Below are 19727 nucleotides of genomic sequence, written 5' to 3' on the forward strand. Positions count from 1 at the left end.
GTGAAGAGTTTTTCTGGGAAGATGGCTGTACTGCACTTAGTTGTGCTTTGGCTTGGCTTCGTGTATAGGGGCGAGCTGTGGTTTTGTGCCCTGTGCCAGCCAGATCTGTGTAGGGATTGCAGGGGGGTGCAGCATCCGGAGGTGCCACTATGGTTTGGTTACTGGATGGTGTCTGTAATTTATCTGTGGAGAGGGTCTGGGTTTGGGTCTGGTGTGGTTGATTGGTGGTGGCGTTCTGTGTGCCTCTGGATCTGGTGTCGGTTTTTGTGGGGAGGGCTAATTTCCAGATGTCTGGCAGGCGGGACGTGTCGTCACGCTTGTTCATGTTGTGAGGGTGTTTCTCTATCTCGATGGCTTCCATGATTATTCTCTTGTGGTGATGTTCCATGTTAAAGAGCAATTTGGAATCTGCAAAATTAATTTCGTGTCCTGTTTCTTTCATGTGTTGGAAAAGAGAGGAAGATTTTTCTTCTTTTTTGACGGCATTCTTGTGTTCTGCGATACGTGCATTTATTCGTCTGTTTGTTTGTCCAATGTACGTGGCTGGGCAGACTTTGCAGGGTATTTCATAGACCCCTTGGTTTTCCAACTGGATTTTATCTTTGGGGTTTCTGAGGATATTGGCTATTTTTTGGTTGGTGCAAAAGGCTGTTTTGATATTGTGTTTATGGAGGATTTTGCTAATTTTATCTGTAGTGCCCTTGATATAAGGAAGGAGGGCCATGCCATTGTTTTCTTCCGTGTCTTGGTTTTTGGGGGGTGTTTCTTTTTGGATTAGCTTCTTAACCCTGTTTTGCTGGTATCCATTGGCGATTAACACATTTGAGAGATTCTGTAACTCAGTTGTCAAGTGGTCTTTGTCAGCCAGGCGTTTGGTTCTGGAGATGAGGGTCTTGGCTACGGAGTTTATTTGTGCAGGGTGGTGGTGTGATTGAGCATGTAAGTAGCGGTTGGTGTGTGTTTTTTTCCGGTAGATAGTGTGTCCTAGGGAGCCATCAGGTTTTTTGTAGATTAGGACGTCAAGGAAGGGAAGCTGGTTGTTGGCTTCTATTTCCATAGTGAATTGTATTTTGGGGTGTAGGCTGTTGAGATGTGTGAGGAAGCTATCTAGTTTTTCTTTCCCGTGTGGCCAAATTACAAAGGTGTCGTCAACATATCTGAGCCAAAGTTTGGGTTTGTGTTCTGACTTGTCTAAAGCATTGGTTTCAAAGTGTTCCATGTACAGATTTGCGATGACCGGTGAGAGGGGTGATCCCATAGGTGCTCCTTCTATCTGTTTGTATCTTTGTCCATTGTGGATGAAGTACGTGTTGGTTAGGCAGTGGTTGGTCAGGTCCAGGATGTATTCGGGGGGATTGTATTTGTTTTGAATGGCTGTCAAGGCTTCATTAATGGGCACTTGTGTGAAGAGAGATACAACATCGAAGCTCACAAGTAGGTCATCGGGATGTAGGTTTTGCTTCTTTATTGTTTCTATGAACTGGAAGGAGTGAAAATCTACGAAATCTACGTGAAAATCTACGAAAACAAATATCTCACCTCTACGGGGAGGAAACCTTCCAGCTGACAAGAACCTACGAGAAACTAGAAATCCGAAGAGCCACCATCTTATGTGATCTCTTGTTCCTACGCAACTGCCGAGACAACAACTTAATTCCCACATGCTTCCAACTTAAATTCCACTCTAAAACCCCAGCTACCGAAAGGATCCTGAAACGAACTGAACTATCCCTAATCAGAAACGAACTACATAAGAAAAGATACCTACTAAACCAAACCAACAAAGATCTGCTCACTCTTCACCTCAAACTCTGTAACAAAATCCACCCTGCACTCTGGGACAAATGCAAACAACTAGCCGTCTGGAGAGCTGAAACTGAGACCTCACATAAGACAGACACACACACCAACAAACTCCACAAACTAGAGAGACGCCAGAAGCCCAGCCACCCTCCACAACAACCCATGAAACAAACAGTACATAACATATCAGACAGGATCCTCACCTCAACTGAAACCAAAGTACTCTCCAAAGGTTTCAACTTTGCAGTTACCCCGAGACGCATCCCCACGGAAAACATCATATGCGGAGTCGAAGCTAGCCTAACCAAAATCAACCCAGATGAAGCCAATAAAATCAGACTTGAAGTCACCAACATCCTCTGCTCCAGCAAACCACCCAGAAGCAATTTACACAAAGAAGAACAGAAAGCACTCACCAACCTGAGGAAAGACAACAACATAATCATTCTCCCAGCAGACAAAGGTAATGCCACTGTTGTGATGAACACATCGGACTACCAAGCAAAACTATCAAATCTACTCCAAGACCCTACCTACCAACCTATAAAAACAGATCCCACCACCTATCTGGAAAAAACCACCAAATCCAAAATAAAAGCCTCTCCTATCAGTGAAGAAATCCAGCTAAGAATCATCCCCAGAGAAAAATCATCCAGATGCCCCAAACTCTACGGCCTCCCCAAGATACACAAAGAAGGAACACCACTCAGACCAATAGTCAGCTCCATAGGCTCACCTCTACAAAATCTCGCTAAATTTCTCGCTAAGCAACTTCAGCCCTATGCAGAATCCATCTCTTCACACGTTACAAACTCCTTCCAGTTCATAGAAACAATAAAGAAGCAAAACCTACATCCCGATGACCTACTTGTGAGCTTCGATGTTGTATCTCTCTTCACACAAGTGCCCATTAATGAAGCCTTGACAGCCATTCAAAACAAATACAATCCCCCCGAATACATCCTGGACCTGACCAACCACTGCCTAACCAACACGTACTTCATCCACAATGGACAAAGATACAAACAGATAGAAGGAGCACCTATGGGATCACCCCTCTCACCGGTCATCGCAAATCTGTACATGGAACACTTTGAAACCAATGCTTTAGACAAGTCAGAACACAAACCCAAACTTTGGCTCAGATATGTTGACGACACCTTTGTAATTTGGCCACACGGGAAAGAAAAACTAGATAGCTTCCTCACACATCTCAACAGCCTACACCCCAAAATACAATTCACTATGGAAATAGAAGCCAACAACCAGCTTCCCTTCCTTGACGTCCTAATCTACAAAAAACCTGATGGCTCCCTAGGACACACTATCTACCGGAAAAAAACACACACCAACCGCTACTTACATGCTCAATCACACCACCACCCTGCACAAATAAACTCCGTAGCCAAGACCCTCATCTCCAGAACCAAACGCCTGGCTGACAAAGACCACTTGACAACTGAGTTACAGAATCTCTCAAATGTGTTAATCGCCAATGGATACCAGCAAAACAGGGTTAAGAAGCTAATCCAAAAAGAAACACCCCCCAAAAACCAAGACACGGAAGAAAACAATGGCATGGCCCTCCTTCCTTATATCAAGGGCACTACAGATAAAATTAGCAAAATCCTCCATAAACACAATATCAAAACAGCCTTTTGCACCAACCAAAAAATAGCCAATATCCTCAGAAACCCCAAAGATAAAATCCAGTTGGAAAACCAAGGGGTCTATGAAATACCCTGCAAAGTCTGCCCAGCCACGTACATTGGACAAACAAACAGACGAATAAATGCACGTATCGCAGAACACAAGAATGCCGTCAAAAAAGAAGAAAAATCTTCCTCTCTTTTCCAACACATGAAAGAAACAGGACACGAAATTAATTTTGCAGATTCCAAATTGCTCTTTAACATGGAACATCACCACAAGAGAATAATCATGGAAGCCATCGAGATAGAGAAACACCCTCACAACATGAACAAGCGTGACGACACGTCCCGCCTGCCAGACATCTGGAAATTAGCCCTCCCCACAAAAACCGACACCAGATCCAGAGGCACACAGAACGCCACCACCAATCAACCACACCAGACCCAAACCCAGACCCTCTCCACAGATAAATTACAGACACCATCCAGTAACCAAACCATAGTGGCACCTCCGGATGCTGCACCCCCCTGCAATCCCTACACAGATCTGGCTGGCACAGGGCACAAAACCACAGCTCGCCCCTATACACGAAGCCAAGCCAAAGCACAACTAAGTGCAGTACAGCCATCTTCCCAGAAAAACTCTTCACAAATTCAAGAGGTCAAGACACGAAGACTTTAGCAACTAATCCACACCTAATGACCCACCTAAGTGGTACTCAGAATATCACTCAAGAAATCACTCAAGATATCCCTCAAGTAATTAAGGAACAAAAGAAGAAAAGAACACTAGCCTGGGAACTTCCCCTCTGCCCAGAACTTTTGAGGCAATACACCACACCCCTCTACAGTATTTATAGGAACTCAAACACTGAGATCCCGCTCTGTTCCAGTAACAAGAAGCCGAAAGCACCAGCCTGAAGATGACGAGTGGGACCTCGTCGAAACGTCGCCTAGACACCCCAACTTTTACACGGGAAGACACCCGAGGACACCAAAACCTGCATATACATATATATATATATATATATATATATATATATATATATATATATATGAAGATTTTCCACATTAAGAACTTGATCTCTGGATAACCTAAGAGGAAAAGTTTGTGTGCGCTTTGGGGAGAGGTTTCTAATGCTGGAAGTCATTACTGATTTAAGCAGTGAGTTATTGCTTTGAGGTGCTGAACCAACTTGGAAGATGGAAACAATCCTTGGCTTTCCAATAGCTTCCAATTTATAGTTGGCAGGATCTGACCGAGGCACCTCAGCTGAAGGAGTGGGAAAGGGAAGTTGCTTCTGATTTTGTTGGAATGGCTCCAAGTATACACTGGCAAAACCGAGGCAGGAACCCAAGACATTGTGAGTCACGTGTACGAAACATTTGCGCTCAGAGCGAGGGAACGGGCATGGGACACAAGAATGCTGCGAAAAGATATATAATGAATTGAAAAGGATGTTTAAAATAATGTTTGTAAAAAAAAGAAAGCTATGGGTGGCTGTTGAGAAGACCATAGCCTTAACCCAGGACATAGCCTTAACTCATCAGGCTGTATAAACAGGAAATGATCCCCCACAGCAATAGAAGGCACCGCACTGGACACCTCAGCTGGAACCGCAATGACCGCAGGATCCAAATCACTACACTGCTGAGTGACTGAATCCTCAAAGCGCCCTGTGAATGGATTCTAGTATGCTGCCAACAGTCCCAGAGGCTCACCCACCACTTCTGGCACAACCACCTGAAGCAACTCAGCTGGATGTCTCTCTGAAGACACAATTTACATCCATATTACACCATCGTGTTCTTCTTGTGTCATGTGTGAAGAAATGTTCTCTAACCAGGCGGAGGGCCTTCTCGGTAGTGGCGCCTTCCCTGTGGAATGCCCTCCCATCAGATGTCAAGGACATAAACAACTATCTGACTTTTAGAAGACATCTGAAGGTATATGGAAGTTTGTAAAAATGTTTAATGTTGGCTCCCATTACGTTTCTGAGCACAATTCAAAGTGTTGGTGCACAACTCAAACTCTGTGGTGCTTGCTTTCTTGGCCCAATATATCTAAAGGAGAGTCTCCACTCACATCATCCAGCCCGGACACTGAGGTCCAGCTCCGAGGGCCTAAGTTCTGGCAGTTCCCTCACTGGAAGAAATAAGTGAAGCTACAGGGAACCAGGCAGAGGACCTTCAGATGTCAAAGACATAAACAACTATCTGACTTTTAGAAGACACGTGAAGGCAGCCCTGTTTAGGGAGGTTTTTAATGTTTGATGTTTTATCGTCTTTTTAATATTCTGTTGGGAACCTCCCAGAGTGGCTGGGGAAATCCAGTCAGATGAGCGGGGCATAAATAATAAATAATAAATTATTAATCGTCATCATCACACTACAGTGGTATCTCAGGTTACAGACGCTTCAGGTTACAGACTCTGCTAACCCAGAAATAGTACCTTCTGAACCAATTTGATTGATTCATCCCATTCAAATGGGCATACAGTGGTACCTCAGGTTACATACGCTTCAGGTTACATACGCTTGAGGTTACAGACTCCGCTAACCCAGAAATAGTACCTCAGGTTAAGAACTTTGCTTCAGGATGAGAACAGAAATCACGCGTCGGCAGCAGGAGGCCCCATTAGCTAAAGTGGTGTCTCAGGTTAAGAACAGTTTCGGGTTAAGAACGGACCTCCAGAACGAATTAAGTTTCTCGGGCCCCCAAACTGCCTTTTGCATTTCTGTCCAGGAGTGTCAAGAAATATCTCCCACTTGGGGTCAGTCCCACCATGCTAAGGCTTGGCCATCCATGGCCTGTTTTATTCTGTTTGTATACAGTGGTGCCTCACAAGACGAAAAGAATCCGTTCTGTGATTCTCTTCGTCTAGCAGTTTTTTCGTCTTGCGAAGCAAGCCCATTGACGGATTAGCGGATTAGCGCTATTAGCGGCTTTTAGCGGCTTATCGGATCAGCTGATAAGCGGCTTAGCGGCTTAGAAAAAGGGGGGGAAGGAAAAAAACCCCGCAGGAACTCGCAAGACATTTTCGAAGCAAGCCCATAGGAGATTCGTTTTGCGAAGCACCTCCAAAACGGAAAACTCTTTCGTCTAGCGAGTTTTACGTCTTGCGAGGCATTCATCTTGCGGGGCACCACTGTACATGGTTACCTTTCAGCTTTTCAGTGCATGCAAACTCCTGCATTTGACATGCAGAATTGTGCTTAAATAAATACATGTTTAAAAGGCTTTCTAACTCGCAAAGGAAGGCATATCCCAGGCCCAGCTTTCAGGGCGTGGTGCACAATTTGTTGTCAGCCGGCTATGCAGGATGTTTAAGGAGGGGAGGCCCTCCGTCAAACTGACCAATGATATCATTGTAAAAACAAACAAACACAAGGCCAAAATCGGAGAGGAGCCCTTGAGAAAAAAAATTCTCACTTTCTTTCCAACTTCACTTTCCTATCACACAAAGCTAAAGGCACCAATTTCTTTTCTTCTTCTTTTTTCGTTCTCATTCTCACGTCTGTAATCAGTTTTCTTGAGAGTACAATCTCGGGGAGGGAGAGGGGAGAGACCGGTGCCTTAACGTGCATTGTCTTGAAAGGGGCTTAAAATGCGGAAATTGGGAGTTGGGTCAGCAATTGTAAATATCCTCTGGGTAATTCAATGTGTTTGTTCTGAAGCGCACTTCCAGCAGCCAGTGAGTTATCGGACACCCTGGCACCAGAGTTTTTGGTGGGAAAGATCAGCTGTTCAGATAACACCCGGAGACTCCACCCACTGACGCAGCTGACGAAAAAGAGAGGGAGAAACCTGGTGGCTTCATTAATTGCTTTTAAAGAGTGGTTAATGAGAATACAATGGGATAGAGGCAATAAAATGCCTTTTTGTTGCTGTGAGGAACAGGACTCCCCCGCCCTTTCTGATTATAATAAATCTTTTCTTGGAACTGTGCAAGCCTTGCATGAAATTGTTTAAGAATGAAATAAATTGCCCCGTTAGGATGCAAGAATAGGACTCTTTGGAAAGATCATTTCCCTTTCCTTTCATTTTTAATTGTAATACATTTCTAGTGTCGGAAACATAAGTTGCCTTCTACGTACAGTTTCTAATAGCATCTTATGCAGATTGACAACCCCAGATTGTTTTCCAAAGTCCACTAATAACGTGAGAGGCGATTATTTTGAAATCCCACTTGGTGATGTGCTGCTGAGAAGTCAAAAGGACAAGGGCATTGTATCAGTCAATCAATCGGGATTGAACTAGGGCTTCACAGCATGGTAGCATATGAAGGGAAATGGTGCAAAAGTGAAGTGTGGGGAGGTAAAAAGCAACCAACCTCCTCGGCTTTTAAGCATCTTTCCACAGCTGTTTCATACCCTCCAACATTTCTCTGTTGAAAAAAGGGAGGTCCTAAGGAAAAGTGGTCTGTATAGTTAAAGCTATGGTTTTCCCAGTAGTGATGTATGGAAGTGAGAGCTGGACCATAAAGAAGGCTGATCACCAATGAATTGATGCTTTTGAATTATGGTGCTGGAGGAGACTCTTGAGAGTCCCCTGGACTGCAAGAAGATCAAACCTCTCCATTCTGAAGGAAATCAGCCCTGAGTGCTCAGTGGAAGGACAGATCGTGAAGCTGAGGCTCCAGTACTTTGGCCACCTCATGAGAAGAGAAGACTCCTTGGAAAAGACCCTGATGTTGGGAAAGATGGAGGGCACAAGGAGAAGGGGACGACAGAGGACGAGATGGTTGGACAGTGTTCTCGAAGATACCTACATGAGTTGGACCAAACTGCGGGAGGCAGTTCAAGACAGGAGTGCCTGGCGTGCTCTGGTCCATGGGGTCACAAAGAGTCGGACATGAAGAGGCAGGACAAAACCTTCAAGAAATTAGCCCCCTCCTCTAAAAAATTTGGTGGAAAAGCCACATAGTCTCTGAAAGCGAAGAGTACAACCAGATGTCCCAAGGAAGGGCATTCAAAAGTTTGTTTGTTTATTTTTTGACATTCATATCCTGTGTGTCTCTCTGTGTAATTTGGGAAAGAGCCTATCCCAGACCTACCAGGAATTAAACCACATGCAATGCATGTAGACATCCAAGCCCTTACTGAAATAAATGTCACCAGTCTCCAGCCTTTGCAAGAAACTTGATTTGCATGGGATGTTCACATATTTCCAGTATACCTACAATTGGCTCCAATAACGGCACTGAAAATACAGCCGAAAGGATGAACTCCAAAAGTCGATACAGGTAATGGGATTACAGTTCCTCCTCCTACAGCAGCCTTCATTTCAATGAATGGGTGTTCCATAAATGATCCGCCTTGATGAAATGCTTATTGACATCGACCACACATTTCACACTTTGTTAGTGGAGTGTTCCTCTAAACCTGCTGAGAAACTGAGCAGGCTCTGTGCTGGTGATGTTGCCTTGTGTGTCCAAACTGAAATTATCATATCTAAGGATGCAGGAATATTTTATTCACACAGATTGCTTTAAAGGCTTTCAGAAGACAGGGAGTTCCTACGCTTTTGAAAGGTTAAACTGAAATGGTACCATTCATTACACATTTCTGGAGCGTAGAACCACTTCCCCCTTGGGTCGTATACAGTTGAGTTCTATTCCAAGTAGACCCCATTGAAATTAATAAACATAAATTACCTAGTAATGCCCCTTAATGTCAATGATTCTACTCTGAGTATTACATCAACATCATCATCATTTATTTATACCTCACCCATCTGGCTGGCTTTCCCCAGCCGCTCTGGGTGGCTCCCAACAGAATATTAAAAATATGACACAACATCAAACATTAAAAACTTCCCTAAACAGGGCTGCCTTCAGATGTCTTCTAAAAGTCAGATAGTTGTTTATTTCCTTGACATCTGATGGGAGGGCGTTCCAAAGGGCGGGCGCCACTACCGAGAAGGCCCTCTGCCTGGTTCCCTGTAACCTCACTTCTCTCAGTGAGGAAACTGCCAGAAGGCCCTCGGAGCTGGACCTCAGTGTCCGGGCTGAATGATGGGGGTGGAGATGTTCCTTCAGGTATACTGGGCCAAGGCCGTATAGAATTCTAGTATAGAATACAACCCTGGTTCTTTATCATATATTCCCCTGGTGATACTGCTGAGACCTAATAACAAAGATATATTGTGGAATAAAATACCTTGGCCTCATGCAGAAGTAATGCTATGCTCTGTCAAATACCTTCATGTAACTTCATTATTATTATTAATATTATTATTATTATTACTATTACCATTATTATTTGAAGGTTCTGAATTATTTAGTTATATAACTCCTTTCATTGTAAGATCTCAGGGCAGTTCACATATAATAATAATAATAATAATAATAATAATAATAATAATAATAATAAATTTATTTATACATAACAACAAGTTTAAAACACTTAACTGTAAAAGCAGCATAAAATGCAGTATAAAAACAGTATAAAAGCAGTATAAAAGCAGTATAAAAACATGAATAACAATAACATTCAAAGTTCAGAAATCAATTTAGGGGAAATCCATCTAATAAGCATTAGATAATCACCAGAGCTAGCTGGCTGAATTGTTCCTACTTGGGCCAGCAAGGAGGCCAGGATAAAATACAGGATAAAAACAAGTGAAGAAGTAAAAAACGAAACAGCAAAAGCAATAACGCCCCTTTTCCACAAGCACATTTAAAGGGCTGTAGAATATTAATCAGCCCGTGTAGTGCTGAATTGGAATTTGCTGTATAGAGCAAAGGAAATTCTGAGTGGCACTGCCATGGCCAGTGCTCTGGTTCTCTTAGAAGGAGAGCTGTGTTTATTTTGCAATGTCCTTTTCCATAGGAAGTGTGCCAGTAAAAATCTGGGGAAATTAAACGTTCTCTTTTCTTTGGAAATGCATCAAAGATAAGTGTGTTGTTTTAAGGAATTATTGTAGGAACAACATCTTGGTGTATGTGCCTCAGCAGTAATGCTGTGTGCTCTCCTGATGTAAATGATGAGACGTCTTACAGTTGGCTAGACTTCTTGGAAGCAAGTGTCTTCTGGAGCAATTGAAGAAGAAGAAGAAGAGGAGGAGGAGAAGTTTGGATTTGATACCCCGCTTTATCACTACCCTAAGGAGTCTCCAAGCGGCTAACAATCTCCTTTTCCCTTCCTCCCGCACAATAAACACTCTGTGAGGTGAGTGAGGCTGAGGGACTTCAGAGATGTGTGACTAGCCCAAGGTCACCCAGCAGCTGCATGTGGAGGAGCAGGAAATCGAACCCAGTTCACCAGATTATGAGTCCACCGCTCTTAACCACTACACCACACTACACCACACTTCTAACCATAGAAAGCATGGGTTTACACAGGTGAGGCATGCCACGGTGGTCAACATTTATGCATCTTGGAAGGGGTCATAATAACACAGTGGTACCACATGTGCTCTGCATGGAGAAGATTCCAAGTCTCATCCCTCATATTTCTGGTTAAATTGAGTCCCAGGAAGAGCATAAGAAGAGTCCGGCTGGATTAGACCCTATCCAGATCTAGTCCAGAATCCAGTTTCCCCTACACTGGCCAACCAGATGCTTCTGAGAAGTTTGCGAGAAGGACTTGGATCCAACAGCTCTTTCCCCGGTCACTGGTATTCAGAGACAAGCTGACTGTGGTTCCTCCTGATCACCATAATTAGCAACCATGGACAACTTCATCAGCCATGAATCTGTCTAATCCTATTTTGAAGCTATTTGAGACGAGGCCTGCAGCCAAACCATGGAGAACTACTTCCAGTTAGAGGAGACAGCAATATATAGATGGACCAACAGTCGACTTGAGAATAAGGCAGTTTCATCAAAATCCAATAATCTGAAAGGAGGGGGGGGGGTCTTTTTGATGGCCTCTTGGCATGGACTCTGATAGTTTTAGCATATGTATGAGCTCAGTTGGTAGAGAGTAAGATTCTTAATCTCAAGGTCATGGGTTTGATCCCCACATTGGGTAAAATATCCATTCATTGCAGAGGGTTGGACTAGATGATCCTCACAGTCCTTTCTAACTCTACGATTCTATGATTCTATTGTTTTCCTCTCCTGATCCTCATGAAGATCCTCATGAGAGTGAAGGCAGTGAAGATCCTGTGTGAGTGTCTGGAGGCGGTTGGAGGATGGATGGCGGCTAACAGATTGCAGTTGAATCCTGACAAGACAGAAGTACTGTTTTGGGGGGACAGGAGGCGGGCGGGTGTGGAGGACTCCCTGGTCCTGAATTGGGTAACTGTGCCCCTGAAGGACCAGGTGCACAGCGGGGGAGTCATTCTGGACTCACAGCTGTCCATGGAGGCGCAGGTCAGTTCTGTGTCCAGGGCAGCTGTTTATCAGCTCCACCTGGTACGCAGGCTGAGGCCCTATCTGCCTGTGGACTGTCTCGCCAGAGTGGTACATACTCTAGTTATCTCTCGCTTTGACTACTGCAATGGGCTCTATGTGGGGCTACCTTTGAAGGTGACCCGGAAACTACAACTATTCCAGAATGCAGCAGCTAGATTGGTGACTGGGAGCGGCTGCCGAGACCATATAACACCGGTCTTGAAAGATCTACACTGGCTCCCAGTACGTTTCCGAGCACAATTCAAAGTATTGGTGCTGACCTTTAAAGCCCTAAACGGCCTCGGTCCAGTATACCTGAAGGAGCGTCTCCACTTTCATCGTTCTGCCTGCACACTGAGATGCAGCGCTGAGGGCCTTCTGGCGGTTCCCTTGCTACGAGAAGCCAAGTTACAGGGAACCCAGCAGATGGCCTTCTCGGTAGTGGCAACCCCCCTGTGGAATTCCCTCCCACCAGATGTCAAAGAGAAAAATAATTACCAAACTTTTAGAAGACATCTGAAGGCAGCCCTGTTTAGAGAAGCTTTTAATGTTTAATAGGTTATTGTATTTTAGTGTTCTGTTGGAAGCAGCCCAGAGTGGCTGGGGTATAATAAAATTATTATTATTATTATTATTATTATTATTATTATTATTATTATTATTATTATTATATTATCTCTCTCCCCCCCCCCGTGACTCTTTGGACTCTTCAAACAGCTGTCATTTACATTTCTATGTCTATTGCCATGGTTTACACACTCTCTTTGCTTTGAAGAGACCTGGAACATTTACAGCATAATCCCCAAGAATGACAAATTGTTCCACATCAAGAGCACCCCCCTCCCAGCCCCTCTTGGCTTCCTCTCAGAGGTCAATTTTAAAGCTGCTCTGCAACCCTTTGGAGGCAGAGTGCCTGCAATCTGCCTGAGTGCACTCCAAGTGGAGCAATGTCCTTTGTATAGGCTCAGCTTCTTGGCAAATGGTGCTGGACACAGCTGGACTCTTGGCCCTACGCTACTGTCTCAGCCATGCATCAAGACTATGTAGCTGACTTTCCTCATGGAACAGGTAGCATTTCTGAGAACGACACCTTGGTTTTGGACTTTGCCTTCTTGCCGAGCAACCTAAATTTGCTGGGATTCTGGGAAAATATCTATAACGAACTGAAAAAGATGTTTAGATTTTCATTTGGGGGAAAAACCAGAATCCTTTCTCCTAGATATCATATCAGAGGAAATAAAAAGAATGGTCAGACCAATATTTATGTATGCAGCTACGGTGGCAAGGTTATTGACTGCCATAAATTGGAAAAGCAGCAGCGTCCCAACTAAAACAGACTAGTTATCTAATATGATGGAATACTTCCATATTGCCGAAATAACAGGGAGGATAAGAGGAGATATGGTACAAAAAGTGAATAAGGAGTGGGCTATCTTTAAGGAATACATCAAAATCTATGTGGAAAAGTAGAATTTCTGACAGATATTGAGTGAATCCAGAAAATGATTAGAGTGAAAGCAGAGTAAAGTCAAGGTAGAAGAAGAGATTAAAGAAATAATGAAATGTGTTTAAGCTAGTTGGAAAAATAAAGTAGCATAACAAGAATGGCTGGAAGTCAAGTCACTTGGTGGGTGTCCATGTGGGGGAGGAGTGTAGGTATGTTGATATGTACCGTATAGTTAGGTATTATATAGAGTACAGTGGTACCTCAGGTTAAGTACTTAATTTGTTCCGGAGGTCCGTTCTTAACCTGAAACTGTTCTTAACCTGAAGCACCACTTTAGCTAATGGGGCCTCCTGCTGCTGCCGCGCCGCTGGAGAGCATATTATAAAAATAAGGTAGTGTGTTATGTATGTGTATTGTGTAAATGTATATGTATGTGTTTTATATGTCAATTTAAAAAATTGCTTTCAGAGCCTCATATATCCCAGTGTATTTGGTACTGTCGTGTACCATGGCCCACTGACACTTTTGTTAAGTAACACACAATTATATTTGGGAGATCATCCCTACTTGGAAGATGGGCAAAACGTTACCTCTCACTGTTGCATCAGACCACACACACACAGGAACGGACCTTGAACAGACTTCTACCCGGTGGAATACACAGACTCTCAATTTCTTCACTCCCTTTCATCATCATCATCATCATCATCATTTATTATTTATACCCTGCCCATCTGGCTGGATTTCCCCAGTCACTCTGGGCAGCTCCCAACAGAATATTAAAAACAATAATAATAAAAGTGATAAAAGATCAAACATCAAAAACTTCCCTAAACAGAGCTGCCTTCAGATGTCTTCTAAAAGTCAGATAGTTGTTTATTTCCTTGACATCTGATGGGAGGCCGTTCCACAGGGTGGGTGCCACTACCGAGAAGGCACTCTGCCAGGTTCCCTGTAACATTACTTCTCGCAGAAGGCCCTCTGAGCTGGACCTCAGTGTCCGGGCAGAACGATGGGGGTGGAGACGCTCCTTCAGGTATACTGGACTGAGGCCATTAAGGCTTTAAAGGTGAGCACCAATACTTTGAATTGTGCTCTGAAACATACTGGGAGCCAATGTAGGTCTTTCAGGACCCATATTATATGGTCTAGTCACTGAAGTACTTTGTCACTGAAGTACTCTGTCCAAGCCAGCTACCAATGACAGTGTGGAGTCTAAGGCCTCCTCCACCCTTTTGCTTGTCCCATACCTAGAAAGCACAGGTCCAAGATACATTTTCATGCTCCAGAAGAATTGCTAGGCTCCCATTTCATGTAAGATTTAGTCTATCCCTTACAAGTTAGTCATCTGCCAAATGGGTTCTCTGCTGCTTTCCTTGCTCTTCATTTCTCTAGGCCTCTGTAAATAAACCTCTCTCCTTGTGAGTTCCTGTTTTTCCCAAATATTTGGGATGCTTATTCCAGGCTCTTTCAATAAATTATATTGTGCACTATATATAAGCACTGTGATGATATATACTGTCACCTGGAGGAACTGCATTGCACCTAGCACATGTTCAAAGGTTACATCTGGATAAGGCATATGGAATTCACCTGAGTGTAATAAGCGTTTGAGCATGACTAGGCCTATCTGGTTCCCTCTAAACAAATTTAAGTCTAGGCCGTGAAATTCTTGGAAGAGTTCTATGCAAGCTTTCTTTGGTTCCACGCGTGCATTTTTCCATGGAACCAGGGGATGTTACAGCACCTGTTTATAAACACTGCAAATCCAAAATTAGCAAGGATGGATGGAAGAATCATTTATCAGCCCCTGGCTTCCCAAACCATCTTTAAAAAATGTCACAGATACATTGACACTTCTGCTGATGATTTAAATAGCAACCACCATCCAGCGTCGACATCTCTACAAGAGGGCCCAGTACGTAAGGTTTCTGTCTGCATATCAGATGACTCATCAGCATGCCTGAGAAACTCCCTTTGACTACAGACTCCACTAGCAACACCCACAACAAACACTTGGCCAAGGCTTGGGATAGTAGATGGGCTTTAGGACATAATCCTCTCTCATTGCTCAGAGGATGGCAGCTAAAACTGGTGTGCATGTAGCTCTTGTTTTTCCAGGCTGTGCAAAGGCATGCGGATAGGAAGATCAGTCCTGTGACACCACCATTGCTCTCCCCAATCTCAAGGTTGTTGGGTTTGTGTACTTACTGTGATGACAGTCTTATGAATGGATCCTAGATATATTGAGCTGCTTCACTGCCAAAAGCTTGCTACGTTCTTAACCTCCACACACACCAACATCCCAACGTGGTTTTTGATTGCATGTTGGCAGAAGAAACCAACGCATATCAGCCTTGATCACAAGAACACTCCCAAGAGGTGTCACTTTGGTCTAAATCAGGGATGGTCTAAATCAGGCACAGGCAAACTCGGCCCTCCAGATGTTTTGGGACTACAACTCCCATCATCCCTGATCACTGGTCCTGTTAGCTAGGGATGATGGGAGTTGTAGTCCCAAAACATCTGGAGGGCTGAGTTTGCCTATGCCTGGTCTAAATCCTGGGTTGCCACTAAAAGGACAGGATGCTGGCGTAGACAGGCCTTTGGCCTGATCCAGCAGGCTCTTTTTATATAGATATTTGGGGACTCCATTAGCCCTATCTCATACACAGCAACATTTCTCTGGTGAAAATAGGGAGATCTGGTGCTCTTTTTCTGGGGGGGAAAAGGTGCCAGGACTCACAATGAACACCTCGTTCTCCACAGTGGCAATGGTGCCCACCTGAGAGGTGCCGAACTGAGTTCCATACCCTCCAACATTTCACAGATGAAAATAGGGACATCTTAAGGAAAAGTGGGACTTTCTAGGATCAAATCAGAAACCAGGGTGACTTCTGTAAATCCAGAACTGTCCCTGAAAGATGAGGACACGTGGAGGGACTGTTATCTGGCATAGCCAATGGTCAAGGATGATGAGAGCTGTAGCTCGACAGCCTAGGGAGAGGCACGGGTTCCCCATTCCTGTTCTAAATGTTCTAGCTAATGAACTCTACTATGCTCACGCCACCCTAAAATTATACAAGGCCAAAATGTTGGCACAGCTCCTTTATGGATCCTTTCTTGGCCTACCATCCTCTGCTTTCTCCCCCTTGAGAGATTGCAATCCAAACTCCTCAGAGCCTTCCTACAAGTCCCCAGATGCATATCAAACGCAAGGATCAGACGAGAAATGGGGATGATGAGAGGGAAGGCTCACATCAGCCTAACATCAGTCTATAAACAGCTGTCACTGAAATTGCTCCCCCGTGGTATAGCTCCACTAATCCTTTATGACCAGTTCCAGTCAGGCTGGCAGACAGCAGTCCTGAACACTCTCCTGAAACTGGGCTTTGCCCCTCAAGCCCTTCTAAGTCTGGGCTTGGGTCAGGCAAAAGCAATGGTTAGGCAAAGAATTATAGACACTGAGAGACAAGAGGACTGCTTAACGTACCCCGACTACAAAATTGTAGAAATCGAGAGAGATATAGCTGCCCAGGCAGCATCTCTCTTTTTTCTTGTATCTAAAAATGCAAGAAGGGCTTTTACACTTGCCAGAAGCTCGGCTCTGCCCTTGCCGGTCTTGGGAGCATCCTTTAAAAAAGTCCCATATGATCAGAGAATTTGCGCCTGTCCATTGGGGGATATAGGAAGCCCTGAACACCTATTTTTTAGATGTCCCTTTTATGATGAGGCATGTAGAGAAACCATTGACCCCCCTGCTGGTGAGGCTTGCTGACCTCCTGGTAAAGCAAAAATTTGATCTTCTCCTGTTAGGCGAAGACCACAAGATGACCTGGATTGTTGCCAGATTCTGTGCACAGATCTGTAGGCGCAGACCACCCCCCCCCCCCCGATTCAATCTAGTTCGTTAAGAAAATTCCCAAACCTGGACCCATGAGTGACTTTGGGTCATTTCTCTAAGGTAGTCTATTTTAAAGTTTTTATGTGTTCATATGGTGCTGGAGGAGACTCTTGAGAGTCCCACGGCCTGCAAGAAGATCAAACCTATCCATTCTGAAGGAAATCAGCCCTGAGTGCTCACTGGAAGGACAGATCCTGAAGCTGAGGCTCCAATACTTTGGCCACCTCGTGAGAAGAGAAGACTCCCTGGAAAAGACCCTGATGTTGGGAAAGATGGAGGGCACAAGGAGAAGGGGACAACAGAGGACGAGATGGTTGGACAGTGTTCTCGAAGCTACCAGCATGAGTTTGACCAAACTGCGGGAGGCAGTGGAAGACAGGAGTGCCTGGTCTATGGGGTCACGAAGAGTCGGACACGACTAAACGACTAAACAACAACAAAACAACAAATGCCTATCACACTTTTAAACTTAAAATCTATTGTTGTATATTGTTTTAAATGTTTGTTTTGCTATTGGGACTGTAGTTGCATTTGCGTTTCTCAAGCTGGTCTATGACTGTAATATATTTCACGTTCGTATGCTCACACCACATCCTTAAATCTTGTCCCCTTCTCTTGACTTGGCTGTTCATTCAGGGTCATTCCACTTGCCTTCTTCAGCCTCCAAGAAATGACACCCCACAGAGCTGAATTGGGAAAAGAAAGTTCCCTTGGTTTGTTTGATTTAGTAAATCAAACCAGCATACATCTCTATCAGTCCTGAAGAAAATGGTTGAGTGACCAGATCTGGATGAACTGTGAGATTGTGGGAAAGGGTTTAACATAAAGGGCAATCCTTCAGCCTTAGTTAATTTGTACCATTAAACCTTTAGTTGGGGTCCCAGTGTAGTTCCTTTGACCCAGAATTTCCTTCCTTTCCCAATTTAAGTCAAGCCCATCGTGTTATTTTAACACAGCCCTTTGCATGCAGTTTCCTTTACTTCTGAATGCAACGCAATGAAAGACCTTTCGCAGCTGTGTTCTAGCTAGGGGTCATTAACAGTCTCAGCCTATCCGCAGTGCTTCTGCAGGGTCTTTTTTCCACACAGACTGCAGTTATTGAATGAAGGCTGAACCTAAAAAGCTCCTTCACTTCAGCTGCCTATGTCCTATGCTGAGCCTTTCGCTGTATTTTTCATTTCAGTTCCTCTCTCCTAAACTGTCTTGTTTCCATCTTCTTGTCTCAGAGAATATTTAAGGCCAATTCAAGTGGACATGTTAAACTGCAATTTTAGTGATCTCCATGAAGTTTGACGCCTGGGGAGGAAGTAATGAAATTACTCCACCCTGTGCCCAGCTAGCAATTTATCCCTCTTACGAATGCATCCCTGCTCTCTTGGCATATGAATTGAGTTACAGGCAGACTAAGGAGCCTGTTTCATATGCCAAACTCTGCGTAGATCCATTCAATTCCTATTATTATTATTATTATTATTATTATTATTATTATTATTATTAAGCAATATGTATTTACTTCTGTAATAAAATGTGTGGTCTCAATTAACTATATCGGGTGGCACTGTGGTCTAAACCACTGAGCCACTTGGGCTTGCTGATCAGAAGGTTGGTGGTTCGATCCCCACGATGCGGTGAGCTCCCATTGCTCGGTCCCAGTTCCTGCCAACCTAGCCGTTAGAAAGCACGTCAAAGTGCAAGTAGATAAATAGGTACCACTCTGGCAGGAAGATAAATGGCGTTTCCGTGTGCTGCTCTGGTTTGCCAGAAGTGGCATAGTCATGCTGGCCACATGACACAGAGCCTGTACGCTGGCTTCCTCTGTCAATAAAGCGAGATGAGTACTGCAACCCCAGAGTCAGTCATGATTGGACCTAATGGTCAGGGGTCCCTTTACCTTTAATTACTCAATCATGTATACAGATTGTTAAGTCTTCTTCTGTTTTTGGTAGTTTCCAGCTGCTGTTCTGTTCTAGAAAAACCAAGGCATTTGTTAACATTTTGCTCCTTAATCTCTTGTAAGGAGGAGGATAGGGACCAAGCTAGGATGAGCCAGCTCTCCTCATCATTGGCTTTGGTTCCATCTACTGTAGATCTCTCTACCTTCTTCCCTACCAGTTCCAATGGTCCCAGCCAGTGCCGGATTTACGCATAAGCTAAACAAGCTATAGCTTAGGGCCCCATAAAAATTAAAGGGAAAAAGGGGGAAATTTAGAGTAGAGATGTAGCTGCTGTGTGTGATTTTGTTGCCTGCCATTGCCTGGCTCCAAATATCTCTGTTTCTCTTGCTCACTCACACCCCATAGCTGGCCTTTCATAAAACATGCCAAAATGTGTTTGCAGAGCCTGCACAGCCATTGGGCAGAGGGAGACAACCAGTGTCAGATTTACATATAAGCTAAACAAGCTATAGCTTAGGGCCCCACTCTTTTGGGGGCCCCCAAAAAAAATTAAAGGAAAAAACAACTGGATGTACATTTCCAAAATATAAGATAAAAAAGAAATAAAATAAAACCTACATACAGCAACAGTGTTTTGTGTTGTGTAGGCTCCTATGATGCAAGTAATGGGCCCCGCCTGCTATA

The sequence above is a fragment of the Podarcis liolepis genome (assembly GCF_965112155.1).
Source record: "Podarcis liolepis genome assembly, chromosome: 2".
NCBI lineage: Eukaryota > Metazoa > Chordata > Lepidosauria > Squamata > Lacertidae > Podarcis > Podarcis liolepis.